This window comes from Cebidichthys violaceus, unplaced genomic scaffold (assembly GCF_023349555.1).
Source record: "Cebidichthys violaceus isolate CVI_PGR_0920_01 unplaced genomic scaffold, fCebVio1.0.p SCAF_3, whole genome shotgun sequence".
In the NCBI taxonomy this organism is placed as follows: domain Eukaryota; kingdom Metazoa; phylum Chordata; class Actinopteri; order Perciformes; family Stichaeidae; genus Cebidichthys; species Cebidichthys violaceus.
Genome location: NW_027176483.1, coordinates 12,425,194 through 12,440,186, shown reverse-complemented (window position 1 = coordinate 12,440,186; position 14,993 = coordinate 12,425,194). Strand labels below are relative to the sequence as shown.

The 14,993-nt window shown below is 39.9% G+C and overlaps 1 protein-coding gene across 11 annotated transcripts in view; it reads left to right on the top strand.

The window, feature by feature from the left end:
• The window catches only part of shank3a (SH3 and multiple ankyrin repeat domains 3a), a 188,023-nt gene that overhangs the window by 79,164 nt on the left and 93,866 nt on the right, over positions 1-14,993 (top strand). Inside the window, exon 1 of one of the 11 annotated variants that reach the window (XM_068723853.1) lies at positions 5,645-5,674. The exons of the other annotated variants lie outside the window; for them this stretch is intronic. The gene's annotated coding sequence lies outside the window, so the exon portion shown is untranslated. Of the gene's footprint in view, positions 1-5,644; positions 5,675-14,993 lie in introns of those variants that run through there. 11 annotated transcript variants of the gene reach the window in all.

The following is a 14,993-nucleotide window of genomic DNA, read 5'->3' as shown; positions in this document are numbered from 1 at the left end:
GGTATTTCCAGTTATGTGTATCACCCTGTCACCCTGTCTTTCAACAATCTTGTGTATGGGTTTTGTTAACATACTCAGCAGGTAGCACTGTAATGTTCTTCCTTGTTAAACACATAATATCCTGCAGTACACAAACATACAAATTAGAATGGAACATAATGTGACATGTGATATATTTTATATATATTGTGTTTCATTGAAAAAATAATACTTTACTGGACATTCAAGAAAATGCTAAAGAAAAAATCTTTGCTTAAAAAAAAGCAAAGATCATACTAAATACATTGAATATATTGACTGTGTGCATTTTGTTCAGAGATCAGGTTGAGACTATGTGTAACAGCCATTTGTGTATTGCCGTTTTGCGTATTTGTATTAGGTATGAATAGATACAGGAGACAAGGCAGGTTCGGTAAAATCAGTCTTTACTTTTTGGATAGGCAGGCTCATGCACAGCAACAAAAAAGCAGTCCAAACTGGCAAATAGAACCAAAGAGGCAAAGCTGGCAGATGGTGGTCAAGGGCCGGCAGGTGGTCACAAACGCAGATTCAGAGCTGCAGAATAGGACAAAGACTGGCATAGTAGGGCTACTGAGCAACCTAGACAATCTGGCAGAGCGTGAATACTGGCTGGGCACTGTAGATGTATATGGAGTAATGGGGAACAGGTGTGGAAGAAGGTGACTAATCAGGTGATCATCTGAAGGAGGAACTCAGTGGAGCTGACTAGTGGACAGGTGAATAATGACGGGTCTGAAAAATCAGGAGATGTCTGTAAGTGATGCAGATGAGGTAGAAAGAGATGATTGTGTGTGTTAGTGTGTGTGTGTTTTGGGTTTGGGCTGTGTGTTTGTGTGTGTACATGTGGGTTTAATAAGTGGAACAGACAGCAGAGAGAATTGAATGGATTTGCATCAAACCCCATCAGAGGGCAGGAGATTTACTCTGGAGATAATTAATAGTGTCAATTGTGTGTTTTTGTGTGTGTGTGTGTGTGTGTGTGTGTGTGTGTGTGTGTGTGTGTGTGTGTGTGTGTGTGTGTGTGTGAGAGTGTGTGTGTGAGAGAGAGAGAGAGAGAGAGAGAGAGAGAGAGAGAGAGAGAGAGAGCGAGCAATAGTGGGGAGCTGCTGTTGCTTACCAATCATGTAACTGCAGTTTTGATCATTTATGCATTAGTCAGTTCTTTTCATCCTTGTGATTGTCAAAAAAACATTTCAGCTCAACTTTACTTAGAAAATTTCATTTTAGTTTTTCAACAAATGCAGAAAACAATGTTGAAACATGCTACATCCCATAATAATCAGATGAATACAATTCCATCAAGTAAGACCATTAAGTAAGCTGCTATCACCTCTTATGTGTGATAAATGTTCTGAGAAGTGCTTTTCTTGTTGTTGATAGACTAATGCTAGTGAAAACAGTTTAATAGCTGTTGCTGATTTAGCTTTGTAGTGATCTCTATACTGTATCCCATAACAAAATGTTATCATATTGTAAATCCTTGCCATCATAGTTTGAGGAAATATACTAGAGTCCCTAGCACACAGTGGGTGTTTCAAGCACATTGATTAGCACCTTCTAGTAACAAATTCAACAAACAAACAAAATTATTCATAAAATGGTCTCTGTGATTGTACATTTTGCATTATTGTTGTCTGCTACTTGTACAATTGTAACAGTAATAAATTCAGCTGTCTTTACTGCTTTTATCTTTACTGCTTTCATATGTTTCTCAGATGCTTTCAACTTAGTTAAAGACAGGCAGGACAACAGCACTTCAGAACAATTAGTTTATCCAGGATGTTTCAAAATACTATTCTATATTCAATAAATGAGAAATGAGTTTGTAGCCACACTTTTTATGTCAGAGTCCAATTCCTTTGTAGAGACATGTCAACATTAAGTTGAACATTTGGAAAGTAGAAGTCAAAATGTGGCCTAATTTGGGAATAAAAATGTTGGGAATCAAAATAGGCCATTTAGAAAGAGAGAGGACTTTGAGTTAATTGTTTGGCTAGTTCATTGTTTGGCCATTTTGGCCTTCTTCTGTATGTTCATGGGCGATAAGGGTTTTCTGCAGTGTACTTCTATTGAGAAGAATGAGAATTATTGAATGGGAGGGAGATACATGAAAGCCGTGATGAGAGGGGTGAGTCATGCGCTCAAATATTGTCACTTATCTAACCAGTCTGGTGTGAGGTGCTGCCGTCTGCTTCTGTGCTACATTGCTATGACAAAGTATATGAGTGTTACTCAACAAGATCAGTTTCTGCCCAGCTACAATTTAGGTGGTAATTTCACACAATAAATCATCTGTAAAGAGATGATTTGTTGTGATTGACCTGTCTCACAGTCCAGTAGAAGTGGAACTGGTAAAATTCTCAAATGGAGAAAAGAGTGTGAATCACCCAGCCTTGAACACTATCTCACTGAGTACAAACCTGAATGCATGAATGGATAGTGAAAGCCACCATGTTCTTTGAGTTATTTTGTCTCAGCAGTGAGTCCAGGACAGCTGTGTTATTAGAGAGAATGAAGGTGGCAATTTGTCCACCTTCGTTCCAAGCTCCAGATGCAGCCATATTAAATTCTTGTTTTCCTTACTAATCTGCATGTCTCTCAACACAGAGACGTCTGACAGAGAGACCAGTCATTATAGAAGGTATCAGGTGAAATGTCTTTTACAGTGCATGTATTTATAAAATACTGGTGTTTATGTGTACGTGTAAAAAATGTTGTATAGATTTACATTATGGATGATTGGTAAGGTAACTATATAACCTGGTTGCTGTAGGCTACGGTATCCACTGCTTCCTCCGTGAAAGTAATGCAGAAGGAATATAAATACAGCTATATATATATATATATATATATATATATATATATATATATATATATATATATATATATGCGTGCATTACAGAAGATGAGCTTGAAGCAAGTGATGTTACAAAGTAACAAAACATATGCCCAATCTTTTTTCTGAATGGCACATGTGTTTTTTTTGCAATGACTTTCAGGGGTAAAAAGGGAAATCCTGTTATGGAGACTCTTGCAGCCTTAGCAGTACGATGTTCACTATTCATCCTGCAGCAAGCTGCCCTGTTAGTCAGAGGTCAAGCATTAGCCTACTTTGCTGGTATGGAGCTCGTTAGCCGCAGGCTAAAGTTTGAAATGAGGTCATAATTGATAGGATTTCCCATTATTTTTTTCCTCCTTCACATCCGACCCAACCAGGCCTCATCACCCTGAAACTGACCTGGTTAACCATTCAGGGTAGCTGCATGGAAAATGTACATAGTATACTTTTTAAAGAGTAAAGTAAAGTAAAAAGAGTGCATGTGTGTGGGTGTTTGGTGTCAGAGGTCAGCCATGTAATGAACAGCGTTGCAGAATGGGTGGCTTTTTTGCAGTGTGACAAAGAGCTTCCAGTAGTAGAATTTTTGCAATCCCTTATTATATAACAGCCCTTTCAGCAATTTACTCAAACTGCCTTAATGACTTGACTTTTCCATTACATTTTCCCATTAACATTGTCTTCACTGTATTACAGTATGGCATCTTTACTCTATCTATTTCAGCACTTACATTTCACTCTATATGATGCCATCAGTATATTGAGATTTTAAAACCACATGTTTTTTAAGGCTGCACATCACATCAAAGGGACATATTCTAGATGTCTAGATCTATCATCCACTTTTCACAGTGACATGTTTAGATCAAGACCACCTACTTCTTGCTGTCTAATTTATGATGAACAGAGAACTAATGCCTCAACCTGTCCTAGAGATTGATCAGTACAGATGCATGTGCCCTTGTGAGGAACTCTTCACATGTGTTCTGGAGAACAGATCTCATGTAGTGGATTGGTCTGTTATAATGTTGCAGCCAATTAACGATATACTGTATAGACATTAGGGATGTAAGATCAGATGGTTGGATAGATTAAAAAGATAGGCATGCTCTATATATATTTATGAATGAAAGCCTTGGGCATTATAGACATAGAGATGGCGAGGCAAGGAGTGGGTTGGAAGAAACTAAAGAGGCAAGTAGTGGACAGCATTTAGTAACGCACTTGGTAATGTGGTCACGACTCCACAGAGCACATTGCTAGAGTGAATTGAGTAGAGAGTAAATTGCAACAACATCAAAATATAAAATGTGCTAAACTTTTGGGCAAAAGATGTGTAGGAAAGCATAATTCACAAAAGGCTCCCCCATAAAACCAATTGCAGAGTAATGCTATTCCTCCTACACTGAGGCTTTGTATTGCTGTTAGCAGCCTATTGTATTTATGAATGAGAATTCCTGCATTATTTTCAATTTACAATGAAACCACACAGAGAATGTAGCTCATTGTAGGTGTGATATTGTTCTGAGATGCCATATCCCTCCGAGCATTTGCACAGTGCTTAAACCCTCCCATCACTGCAGTGATATTGCAACTACAGCAATCAAGACATTTGATGTGGGGTTTCTGAATAATACACCCATATATAAACATGCACATCATGCACACACACACACACACACACACACACACACACACACAGCTGCATGCATGGCACAGGATGAGAGGATATTTCCAATGGGGAATCCCTCATACACAAAGCTCCCCTTACTATGGATAATCCCTTAACAGGAAGAGAAATTGAGTACTGTAATAAAGGTAGAGACATATCTGGGTAGAAACAAGAACATGCACTTGCACATGCGCACACACAAAAATACTTAAACAAATACAAACATAGAAGAATGTTTTACCAGTTGTAGAGAGCTGAAATTTTTTATGCTGATTCTAATTTGAGATGATGTTTGTCTCTCTGTGTTTTTGAGTTGAGGTGTGAATACACAAGTGTGAGTACACATGTACTGCACGTACTGTGTGGAAATGGGGTTATTTGTACAATTATGATACCAACAATTGTGCAACCTGTTTGCATTTAAATGTAACCATAATTTCAGGAAACTGTGACACAAAAACACGAGCATTAGTCATAAGGTTTCCACTGTCATTAAACACTGTCATTAAACACTTGGTTTTTTAATTTTATTAACAGAGATTGCACCAGCATCCTATGCTATTTTTATGTCTATGTCCTGTTATTTTCAATATTTTCTTTCACACTTTGGGTAACCTTGTCTTTCCTTGCTTCTACACCCCACCCACTTTCCCTCTCATTTTCTCTTTCAGTTTTCCCTCTCTCTCCTCCCTCTAGTTTCCCTCCCTCTTCTTTTACTCTCTCTCTCCCCACCCTCCCTCTATTCTCTCCAGCATCCTGCAAAATCACCCCTTACCATCTCTCTGTCTGTGTATGCACAGGAGTCAGTGTGTGCGTCCGTGCTTGGCCGAGTGTTTGTGTGAGTGACCATGTGAGTGTGCATGTGCTACTTTGACAATACCAGAGGTAGTAAAGGAGAAGGGGAGAAGGGGAGAGGACAAGAGGAGAGGAGATGAGGAGGAGGAAGGGGACTGGATATGGCCATGTGGATGATGTTTTGGCATTGGGACTGTAGCTGACCTACAGGGAGCGTGTGTGTGACAGGGAGTGTGTCTGTGTGTGTGTGTATGTGTGTGTGAGAGAGATGGGATCCGCTCTGGGCAAAGGACAAGCAGCCGAGAGAAGAGAAAGAAAAAATAAACAAGCCAGGAAGGCTAGACTCAATAGTAAGGTACCCCAGTTGCTCTCATCATCTCTTTAATTTAATTTGATCATTATCGCTGGTGTAAACATGTCTTTTTCCTTCTCTGTCTCTCTGTTTTTAATACTTTGTACCTCTAATAATAATAATAACACTCCCCAACTCATCCCTGTTTACCTGTCTATGCTCTCGCTCTCTTTCTCTCTCTGGCTTTAGTTCTGTTGTTGTGCTCTGCTGCATGTTGGCTGTGTGCATAGCTGGTGCAGTCTTGTCTGAAACCTTGACAGAATGCTAATGTTTCTTTGTGCACTGGTTCAGTTGCTAACCGTAGGCTTGGATCACTGTGTCTATTTGTGTGTGTGTGCGCCTGGTACTCTATGTCAGAGGATGTGTGAATGTGTATTCTAGCTGTGACCAGTGTGAGTGGTTGTGTTTTGCTTTTGGATCTCTGAGTAAGTAAGGCAAACATCTGTGTGTGTGTCTGTATGTGGCAGACATTCCTGCATGCAAGTGTGTGTGTGCACATGCAGGTGCACTTGTGTATGAAAATGTGTTAATGCATGCATGCACATGACGATGTGTACGTGCCAGTAGGTCTCACATAGCCAGACCTTTCTCCACAGCGCTGTGTCAGAGCTAAAGAAAGGTCTGGCTCCACACATTATCATTCTGGTATAGGGGGAAAAAACGCTCTTACTTGTTTGTACTTCTTTAAACCAATCACAGTCGTCTTGGGCAGTGTTATGCCCAGGATGCAGCGATAGTGTCCTTGTGAAATAGATGGGATAGGATAGTGGAAGGGGAGGAGAATGCCTCGTGAGGTACGTGGCCAATAGCAGACATATACCTACAGTCCACATCCAGTGAGTCAAATACTCCAGGACAGACATACTGTCAGACTGTCTGTTTGTCTGTCTGTTATCATAATGCTCTGCTTATGCTCTCTGATGTAGACGACTTCACTGTGTGTGCGTTAGTGTTAGAAAGAGTCAAAGCTGCAAATAGCTGAAAAGAAAGCATAATATCTGGGGCACAGTGGGTAAACTTGTTAAGCTAAGTAACTGCTACATACAGTATTTTTGTGAACCTCTGAGAGTCAACAGAGCTGTCAGTCTCAGTCAGTGAGGGCTCAGCACGTGGCAGCTGTCAACAAGAGATGCCCTGCGGGCAGCTTGACCTGAGCTACTGAACAAATGGGCAGCCTGACCTACACTACAAAAAATGTCCCACACAAAAATGTTTTCCAGACGTCCATTGGGTCAATTATTGGTACAGTATAGAACTTATCTCTCATCTCATTTACAGTTTTACATATCATTTTTCTTGTTTTGTAACTTTGTTTCTCATATGCTTACAAATCCAGTTAGTGTAAGTAACAGCCATAAAAACTACACACTGCACTCAAGTGTTATTTTTGTTCATTTGTTTTGGCCCTGGCTTGTAGGGTGACAGTCTTATTTAACATTACAGATGCCTAATTACAGCAAGGCAGCTGGGCTGCTGCTCCCACCCTATGTGTTTTTGTCTAGTGTGTGCTACTGATTTTCTAGCGTAATTGACTTGGAATTGCAGCGCTGTACTCTAATGTGTTATACTTCGTCACCAGAGTTTCTCATCTTCTCTCTTAGTCTTTCACTTAAACCTGAATAGGGTGTGTATGTGTGTTTAAGAGCAAGAGAGAGACATTGATTAGACAGATTAGAAAGAAGGAATTGATTATATTGTGTTCAGTATACTCTGAAACCAGGCCATGTAGAAACTATAGCCCCAGGCTCCTCATAACACACCCCACGAAGCTCTATCTTTGTCTCTGTTAGCAGGTACTGCTAGTGTTTTTGGGCTCTTTGGAAATGACAAATTTGGTTAAAATGTGTTGCTCTTGTCTTAGAAGACCTAGACCCTCCTCCGGACCATAGAAATGACAATGCAGTTAACTCCACATTATCCACTAAATGTTTATATGGTTCATACTGAACAGACATTTCTGTGGCAATCATACACACCACGGCCACATGCCTACACTGTTAGAATAAAAATTGCATCTTATTTTTTCTATTTGCTGATCAAAGCTCCACATACTTTCTACTTTTGTTTGTTTGTGTGTGGTGTGTTTTTAATAGGTAAGACACTACCGATCACCACTGATGTGTTTGACAAAAAGTGGACCATGCATTTTTCATCCATCCATCCATTTAACTGAACTGGAACTGAACTTGCTGTTTGGTCTTGATGATGCTACACCTCATTGCACAAGTTCATTTCACAATAGAGAAATAACACATTGTATAGTTCTTGCTCCATACAGCATAACATTCCACTCGCAGAATACTGTCATTCTAGGTCAGGCAGTATGAATAGTTGACTGTAGAATAGGATGCCAGAGGCATAAAGTACAATAGAGTTGTAATAAATGCCTGGCTGAATATACACACTACTCACATACCCCTGCATCAGCCTGAAGCGTGCTGGCTGCCCTCTTCTGTTCTCTCTCTGTAGCCAGTAAGCTTGTTCGCAGCCAATCAATCAATCACTCAATTTTATTGAAAGTGGAGAATCCTGAAGAACTGAGAAGTGAAATTATAAAGGGTATCAATCTAATGGAGAAAGGTAACCTTCTCTTTAAAGCTGCAAGTAAGCAGATTTCAGTTATATTGGGTTAAATATAATACTTTATTGCCATTAAACCAGGTTATTTTTGTAATGTGACTGTCTGTTCCCAACTTATCTGTTTTTTCTTTTATTCTCTTACTTTTATTCATTTAATTTTAGTTTTGTGAATGTTTGTATGTTTTATTTTGCTTGATTCGTTTTGTTACTTTAACAGTTCAAAAAAGAGTATTAATGAGAAAGGTCTATTGTGGAAAATGCAGAATAATTTCTGAAATACTACTTTATAATACAAAATAAAGTGTACATGCATCATTGTCATCAAAAGTAAAACAATGACATGAAAAGCATAAATGTTAAAAGGATGTTTAAAGGGTGACGGACCCAACTAAGGGTTGCTTAAAAGTTATGTATTATTTTTTATTATGTAATTTATTCTTCCCACAAGGGGAAATTGTTCTCTGCATTTGACCCATCCCTATGTATGGAGCAGTGGGCTGCCCATGACAGGCGTCCGGGGAGCAGTTAGGGGTTTAGTGTCTTGCTCGGGGACACTTCGACACAGGACATAGCAGCCAAGGATCGAACCGTCAACCTTGCAGTTACCGGACGACCCTCTCTACCCAATGAGCCACGTTTGCCCTGTTTTAGGCTGTAGTGAAACCAAAAGACAGAACACATAGCAAGCAAATAACAATATAGTATTTAAGAGAAAACAACCACTTTAATAATATTACTGTTAAAAGGGGTTTTAAAGAAGTGATGGACCTGACTAGGTTTTAGAGTAGGCTGTAATGAAGTGAATAAAGGTTTTCAGTTTTGGCTTTAAGATTTCAACTGAATGTGCTTCTTTAGCAAGGTTCAATAGGGGAGGAACATTTTTAGCTTTCCTTTCAGCAGTATTTTGACACAAGTTTTACTAGGCTTAGCTCCAGCTATCTTTTGGTCTGTTTAGTTGTGTTTCAATCCTCTGGCTCTGTCCCCCTGCTGCCCGCCTGCCTGTGTCCTGGTGTCAGTTTGCGTGTCTGCCTAAAAGCACATGACTGGACCTGATTCAGCTCTTTCTTTCTCTGGACTCTTTGATTCTGATGACAGCATGCATTCCCCCTGTTACAAACACTCACAGTCATGCATACAAACAACAATAGAGCTCTATTGTCATATTTCATGTGGCGCAATTTATGGACTGGAACGTAAACTGCCCACTTCAGTCATTACTCAACCCAGTATCAGTCAACCGTTGTTGACACTGTGGCCGAGAAAAAAAGTCTTGCATTCATGAACCATGAATGCAGTTCATGGTTACCACCATTTTGATAGTGACACAGTGGGGGAAATGTATGATAATATCCAAAGAAACTTCTCAAATCAATTCTGTAGCATAACCAACCTCTCCATCACCGTCTGTATGCTCAGCATGTTCTCAACTGTCATATATATATATATATATATATATATATATATATATATATATATATATATATATACACACACACACTTTCCTCTCATCCCGGTCCTCACACACAACATTGCCTACCTTTCAAGCAGGTGCACCTAATGGTTTGCAGTTGTCATAGAGTCTGCCACCTGGTCTTAATTGTAATCAATTGTAACTTGCATGATCTCAGGCCACATCTTGAGCTTACTCCACATACATTGCTCTGTTTTTGTGAGCCCTGCAGCTTGGCGTAGATTGCAGTCAAGTGCGGCCTGTTCAGTGCTTCGGGGAGTACGAAGCAATCTTGTGGTATTTTTGTGGCCAGGCTCTCCAATCACATTTGCTACCTTCATCCCCTTTAAAGACAAGGCCCTTTGGCCTGACTCATTAAAAAGAAGATGGCCCACGTAGCTGTTACCCAGGTTATTCTGTGTATTGGACAGAGACACCAGGATAGGACTGGCAGGAATGAACAGTCTTGGGAGTTATTAGCAGAGAGAACAGTTTTACTTGATCTGCAATTTTTCATGGAACAGTGTGCCTGTTGATTTGCAGTGGAAACTGTAGAATAATTAAAATTAATCAAACGTTTGATGTGCACATAAGCACTGTGGTTTCTGTGGGTATTTATTTATTACACAAACTTTAACCAAATACCAGTTTGATGTTGTGACACTTTTCTGCGCCTTGAGCAACACGAAAATGGAGCCCATAGAGTATCATTGTAACAACACCCATGAATGGCCTGCCTTTCATAGAGCTTGTGTGTGTGCGTGTGTGTGCGTGTGTGTGTGTGTGTGTGTGTGTGTGTGTGTCTTTGTGTTGTCATTAACACAGATCTGCAATTTTAATTTTGTGTGTTCATGTTTATGTCAATGCCTTTTTTTTTGTTGCATTAATGGGTTGGCAAGTAAGCCAGAGCCCATTGTTCTCATGGAAGAGACAATGCTGGACAAAGCCATGCTGCCACTGTGGCCTGGAGGGTGGGTGGAATTGGTTGAGCGTACAGCAGAATGTGTTTTGGGGTCCATATACAATAAGCCTGTGCTCTGCATGTTTGTGAGTGTGTTGATGAGTAGGAAAGAGACCGTGGCTTTGCCCTGCTTAGTTCCAGCCTCTAGCCAACCCTATCAGAGCTAGTTCATATTGTCCCGACTGCCCAAACTGTAGTTCATTAAGAGGAATACAAGGAATTATAAAGAGCTAAAACATATCATTCCAGTGCTTCTGAAAAGGATTACTCAGGAGGTACCATGCTGCTACGTTCAGAGAGAGCTACGAGGAGTTGGGCAACAGAGGTTAGACTTAACACTCTACTGCTAAAATGACTCATGAGATCAAGAGTACATGCAGGTTACTGTATTGTCACAGTGTGGCTATGCCCTCTGACACTGTTCTTATATAGATACCAAGAAGGTGTTTAAAGTAGTTTGAAGCATTTTGTTTTATTTGTTTGATTGCCAGCTTTGATTTTTCCTATTCAAAGTTTGTAGCTTGGCATTTTCTTTAAGTTCAGATGATGAACTGGTTTGATGTTTGATTCATTTGACTGCAACTGCTGATTTTTTTTTTTTTACTGCTCAGCGTATGAATGACACATCTTTTACCCCAAGAGGAAATGACTGATCACATTTAGTGAAGACTTGTTTGTGGGCTCGCATGAGATCAATTTGTCTGCTCTGTTATGCATTTTATATGGTTTAAAAACAGAGACAGGGTAATCATACTGGTGTGTGCATGCTGTGTCAGCAGGTGGCATGGGTCCAGGTAAATGATGGCTTTCGGCTAGAATGCACAGAGGCATTTTTGTTTTCTTTCTCTTTGAAATACAGATCTCAGTTTAAGGGCTGTCTTAGATATTGCGCCACAAGGGACACTGGTGGAAGTTATTTAGAACAAGTATTATGATCATTATGATAATGACTGAGTCTCATGTGAACTAAGCAAGCTGTGGGATTGGGCTTCTTTCTAAATGCTCACCAGAGAGGTGCAAAATTTAATTGATTTTGCACAAAAACATTTACAGTCAATGATGTGTTAAATGTTGTTGCTATAGTAACAGCACCCCATCATTGTCTTTGAGGTTTTTTACTGCACTCATTCATTATGAATGAAATGTGTGTTTAGTGTGATACATTCTGAATCAGTAAATGTAATTTGTGTGTGTGTGTGTGTGTGTGTGTGTGTGTGTGTGTGTGTGTGTGTGTGTGTGTTTGTGCATATATGTGTGAATGAGTAAGAAAATGTCAGCCTCAAACGTCCAGTGCTTTTTCATGTGGTGTTGGTTTCCCCCTAAGCTTAAGAGTGTATCAAATTACTCAGAGATGTATTTTGCTGTGATACAGTGAAGGTTGAAGATTCCGCTCACAGAAAATCCTATTCCTTGGGATAAAGTCCGTACTCTGTCATACAGTACATTGGTCTTTTTGTAGCTGTGAGCATTACACTTTAAGCCTGTTAGGTATGGATATTGGCGATTACTTAAGCTCTCGCTCTCTCAGACAAACGTAGATAGAGGCAGAAGTGCTTATAGACACACACACACACACACACACACACACACACACAGATAAAACACAAAAACACCAATCTGTTCTAACAGGCATGAAACGGTACGCAGCAGCTTTGTGTCTCTTAGGGGACTTTAAACACCCACATTAAACCAAGAAGGTTAATTAATATGTTCCTTTATTGGACAGATTTACTAAATCCACCAGTAAGATATATTGTTGAACATACACTCTGCCTGTCAGCTGTTTTTTTAAAGGAATACTCAACTCAAAACCTTTCAATAGTTAATCATATTTACTGCAAGGCATCCATAGGAACCTTTCGAACCACTACTGCACTAGTTCTTGCATGCGTTGTTGCCCACCCGTATGCCAGGTATCGGCCAAATGTGCCAAAATATGGCTAAGCAGACTACTTCTTTTGCTATCCCAGGTAGCTGCTTACATTTGTTAGTAGAAAAACACCATAAAGTAAGCAAATATAGTTGCATTCAGGAATGTTTGTAGTGCAGCAGGCTACACACATTTCAGAGCAGATCTTTTAACTCTGCAGAGTTTTATCATAACTTAGGTTCCTGGTGGACACAAAGCTAATGACTACACTTCTATCATGGTCTCCATAGAGCCTGGAAAGTCAGAGTTCCCAACAGTAGTCCCTTTTAAAGGTAGCACAGCACAGTGCCTATGATACACTGGAATACACAGATACAGTACACAACAGGTTAACCCGATATCTTCCTCTCTTGTGCAGTCTAAAGCAATCTGAAACAATAAGATCAAATACATATAACCTAAATAAAACTTTTGTTTTTGTTAATATAGTCTCAGAGAAATATTGATTTGGCTCTATAATAACAGTCCAAATCATGACCCTACATATACATATCAACAACTTGGCATCATATGTAAAGTATGTTGCTCCAGAAATTCAAAACAAGTGAACTATGCAGGTCAGTTAATATGCTAACAGATTACTTACCTGCATCATTTTTGTAACTTAAACTGTATTTCAATCATCACAATCATACAGGTACATACATGAAATCTAACCTCTGCATTTAACCCATCCTAAGCGTTTAAAGAGCAGTGGCCTGCTGTGAAGCAACTTGGGGTTCAGTGCCTCACTCACACTTCAACATGTGGACATATATATCTATAAATAAACCAGTTATACTCATGATTGTAGATTGTGAGATAATGGCCTTCAGATTGCAATCCATTATTGTAATTTGTCATGGATTGCAATAATGATTTAGAATGTCTGAAGCCTCAAACACTCACGCACTGACTGACAGACAGATGGACAGACACACACACACACACACACACACACACACACACACACACACACACACACACACACACACACACACACACACACACACACACAAACCCACTGTTAACATTACAATTTTACATGTTTATCCTGTATTTCCTGGACGTTTAAGATGCTGGTGTTTTCTGTATAGCCCAGGAGCCTGTTTGACATGGAGCCATTATTTGCTGTAATTAGAGAGGGCATATAATGGTCAGCACGAATACAGGCTGGAAACAGACAGAGACCCAAACCTGATTCCCACAGGATTTTGTGAGACTATGGTGCGTCGACCACGAACCCTCAATGGGAGTCTAAAATCATACTCCCCTGGAAGAAAATGTTGTACGTTTAAAAGTTAAATGTATCAATCTGGTGGACTTTGAGAGCAAAATTAGAAGATCTATGGAGCGCTTTGTCCTCTTGTAAACAATTTAGTGCTCTTGTTCTAGCAGTGGTGGAATGTAACTGTTGCCAAAATCGTCGGTCTGCTCGGGTTAACAGCCAGGAACAGAGGGCTCCGTCACTACTCCCGCTGGGAGAGAGGATGCAGCGTGTCCATGGCCCAGGGAAGCGGCGAGGTTCAGGCGAGGGGTTTACAATGCTGTGGAGGAAATGCACACGGAGAGGGGCAGCCAGCCCAGCCATTGAGAGTAAAAATATTTTCGGTTCATTATGAATCTGTGGTGGTACAAAATAGACTTTGGCAGGCTGCCAGAGTATAAACTGTAAAATAATTTCAAATCATTCAAACTGACGTAACCACAATGGTACATTTAACTTGTCCTTGATGCAGGGCTGGTGGGTCAGCAAACATGACCTTACCTAAACCGGGGACGGACTGAAAAGGAGAAAAAAATATATATCTCATACCCAAACCAGAACAGACATCATATCAACATATCAACTGCACCTGAGCCCAAGAATAATCTGACTGTTGGCTCACCTTTGGCTGTTTTAGGATAAACATCTATAGTAGTAAGATACAGTATTAAACTCTACAGTGTATTAGTAGGCTGATTGGTGTTTTATTATCTTTAAGTTTAAAGAAAAAACAATATCGCAGGCGATAAGAAAGATTAGAGCTGTAAACAGATTACCGCTCCACTCTATTCGCATCTCTTTTGCTCACACTTTTTTTTCTCTTCTATCTTTGCGCTACTCTCCTCCGTTCCTTCCCCTCACGTGACCCCATTTTCTTGTGTTTCTGCCACATCATATCATTTTGTTGCATATTTAATGGAAACATGCTTCTAGACCTTCATACTCTACAATAAATCCATGAATTATAGAATAAACCGACAAATAAAACTAGCAAAGCCATTTGCGTGTTTTTTTTTCTTCATTTGATGAGAAGAGGTATAAAAAGAAGAGCCTCTGTTTTGATAGGAAACCTTGAGTCAAATGGAAGAAGCAGTAGACCAGTGACCGCTTCTTTAGGCAGTCTCTACTGTCATGGTGTGCTTTGTGGTTT